This window comes from Rutidosis leptorrhynchoides, chromosome 3, assembly GCF_046630445.1.
Source record: "Rutidosis leptorrhynchoides isolate AG116_Rl617_1_P2 chromosome 3, CSIRO_AGI_Rlap_v1, whole genome shotgun sequence".
In the NCBI taxonomy this organism is placed as follows: Eukaryota; Viridiplantae; Streptophyta; class Magnoliopsida; order Asterales; family Asteraceae; genus Rutidosis; species Rutidosis leptorrhynchoides.
In genome coordinates, this window is record NC_092335.1 from 536,121,405 (window position 1) to 536,124,985 (window position 3,581).

General features: G+C 35.4%; 1 non-coding gene across 1 annotated transcript; it reads left to right on the forward strand.

The window, feature by feature from the left end:
* The first annotated feature begins 2,122 nt into the window (after positions 1 to 2,122).
* LOC139903773 (small nucleolar RNA R71) lies at positions 2,123 to 2,229 on the forward strand. The gene has a single exon (XR_011778566.1). It is a non-coding gene; the product is annotated as a small nucleolar RNA R71 (small nucleolar RNA).
* The last annotated feature ends 1,352 nt before the right edge of the window (positions 2,230 to 3,581 follow it).

Consider the following 3,581-nt stretch of genomic DNA (forward strand, 5'->3'; position numbering starts at 1 on the left):
AACTATTGTGTACCAAAACCACCCTTAAACTTGTTAGGAATTAAGACCCTTAATCACCTTTGAACAAGCTCAAAACCCTTTGCTCTTACACCCAATTTTCTGGACAGCAGTAGGTTGAAAAGATGATGTTGAATGGAGCCTCAAAACTATGAGACCTCAAGAGATTATACCCCAAACTTGACACCAACACTTAGTACATTGGTTAGGATTTTTGACACTTGAATTTAGGCTATCAAACAAGCTCAAGAACTCCTTCCTTTCCACAAAAACATTCGGCCAGAATGTGCAGCAGGAAGTTTTTGGAGAGTTTTTTTTCTCTTACTTGTTAGAAGTGCATGTTAGTCTTTCTTATTACTTGAGTCAAACCTAGGTAAACATGTAGAGCATGCACCTTTGAAGTTGTGTCATCTTTGAGTTGCAACTAAGCATGGGAGACATCCTTTTTGTCCCCCTCAAAACCGCCACCCTTGAAGGGTTTTATAAAATATGTGTTATTTTTATAAAACGTGTTAATTTGCTTAGTTACTTTTGTTTTATAAATCATTTTATAAAATGACACAACTTAATTATTTAAAACTTGTAAATAATCAAATCCTTATCATTTAAATTATCCAAGTAATTGATCTCAAGTAATAATACTTTAGAAAACCGATTTTCTAAAGCCCAAGTGTCGTGTATTCATTTAATGATCCATTCATTAAGAATAAATACGTTTAAAGTGTTGGTAAGCTTGTTATTGGGTATGACCCGACTTGGATCATAACATATTAGCCACATTAATTTGAATATGTCTCTCGGGCATACGAAAAACCTTCAAGTGAATGTTGACCACTTTGGCCTAGTAACATCTTTGGTCATTTAGAAAGTCTAGTCCCTCAAGTTTCATTCGGGTGCGTGAATTACCTAAACGAGATAATTTAAAATGTGTATCAACGGGAGATGTTATAAATATATAACGGACTTTAAAATGAATAAACGGAAAGTAAACGGAAAAAGACGGGATGTTACATTACCCACCCTGGGTGGAGGTTTTGGTGGAACTGTCTTTACTGGGTTTATTTTTACGGTTTTTGTTTCTTGCAATTTCTTATTCTTCTTCTTTTTTCCAGAGGTATCACAAACTTTATTACCTATTACTTGCTCATACTCAACTCCTTTTCTTGGAAACGGGATGGGTGGTCTGTATTGTGCCACCACTGGCTTTACATACTCGGGTGGTGGTGGTGTTGTAACTTCTTCATTGTTACTCACATCTAAAACCTTCCCATCTTCTGGTGATGGTTTTTCAGAATTTGTTGACACCATATTAACATTCTCATTTTGAGGATTTACTTCAGTATTACTCGGTAGCTTTCCTTGTTCCCTCTCACTCATCATGCTAGCAAGAGTACCTACATGTTTTTCTAGATTCAAAATGGAAGCTTGTTGAGTTCTTAATGACTGATCAAACCTCTCATTCGTTTAGGTTAGAGATGTAATAAATTGTGTTTGAGATTCCATTAGCTTTGCCATCATTTCTTCTAGATTTGACTTTTTCTCTTCGGTTTGTTGTGGTGGTTTATACAAGCTAGATCTTTGTTGATTGAAAGTGTTTTTTTGAGTTGGTTGGTTATTCGGACCTTGTTGGTTGCACGAGTTATTGTTGGGTCCATTTGGATTGTAAAGAATGTTTTGATTTCGATTGAAGTTTGGCCTTGGCGGTTGATAATTATTTTGATAATTATTTTCCGGCCTTTGGTTCATGTAGGAAACATTCTCACAATGTTCCATCGTTTGCTCGATGTGACAATCTTTCGTTAAGTGTGGTCCACCGCATTGCTCACAACTGATTCGTATTGCGTGAATATCTTTAGTCATCTTTTCCATTCGTCTCTCGAAAGCATCTATTTTTACGAAAACGGAATCAAAGTCATGGCTAGAATCGGCTCTAGCCACTTTAGATGAACGAAAAATATCTTTTTCCTGGTGCCACTCATGCGAGTGAGAGGCGGTGTTATCAATAATTTTGTGAGCTTTAGTAGCGGTTTTCTTCATAATAGAACCACCAGCTACTGTGTCGATGTCTTTTCTTGTAGCAACATCGACACCTTGGTAGAATATTTGTACTCTTTGATAAGTGTCTAAACCATGTTGAGGACATCCTCTCAACAACTTTTCGAATCTTGTCCATGCCTCATATAATGTTTCATTTGGCTTTTGTGTGAACGTAACAATTTCTGCTTGAAGTCTCACGGCTTTAGATGCCGGAAAGAATTGTTTAAGAAAATTATCAACTAAGACATCCCATGTGTCAATCGCCCCTTCAGGTAACGATTCTAACCAATCTTTGGCTTCTCCCTTTAAAGTCCAGGGAAATAACATGAGATAGATCTGTTCATCCTCAACTTCTCTGATTTTGAATAGAGTACAGATCCTATTAGAGGTTCGAAGATGTTCGTTTAGATCTTCTTTTGGCTTACCACTATATTGGCATTGATTAGTTACCATGTGTAGAATTTGTCCTTTGATTTCATAATCTGACGCATTAACATCTGGTTTAATAATGGCGTGACCTTGGCCAGTGCGTGTAGCTCTCATTTGATCTTCCATACTTAGAGGTTCCTGATTTTCCATGATTGAATTTGTTGAATCTGAATCACTAGAGGATTCTGATTTAATGGTTTCTTCCTCGACAATCTCTGGATGAGTGATTTGTGGTTCAGGAGGAATGATTATTAGTTCAGGATCTCAAAATTGTCCCTGAATATCCTTCGGATTCTCAATTGTGAGGTCGGGTTCAAAAAATGGATTATCCAAAATTTGAATTGGAGTACTTGGTTGACTAGATGACGATTCTAAAGAAAAATCAACGGCGACAATATTGGCTAGATGTCTTGATCGAATTACAGGAGGTGAACGTATGAAAGGTGGCTAACGTTTTGCTCGGTGCATTCGCTGAATATCCTATTAATTATAAAAAATTATATAAGCTATCAAATTAATAGACTTTTTTAATTTTGCCCACGTTTCGAATAGCCAATAGATGCAGCAGCTAGCCAGGAGCCTTTAAATCGGAAGCCCACAACTCGCCACTAACAAATCCAACTATTACTACGAACCAGAAAATTTTGGATGTCTATCAATTTAACCACTTAAAATAATTTTTCGTCGAAATTTTAAGAAAATAACGGAAATTCTATGTCCTAAAAACTAGAGCGTAGAAATGAGAAAGGAAAAAAAAATGCGTCGAAAAATAAGAATCGAAAAACAAACGTCGAAAAATAAAAAGATCAAAAAATAATAATAAGAAAGTAAAGCGTCGAAACTTAAAAGTCTAAAAACTAAATATTAAAACTTGCGTCTAAAGGTATTAAACTTAAAAGGAATTCTTATATCCAAAACGACAATAACTTAATTAGGCACTAAAATCTATTTAAAACTAAGGCGATAAGCAACGTCGTAAAATTCTAAAGCGTCTAGATCTTAATCTAAAGAAAAAGAAATTAAGGGATTTTACGGAAAAGCCTAAGAATCTAGAAATATGAAATAACTACAGCAAAATACTAAGTTACGAACGATAAAAATACAAATTACGAATTATA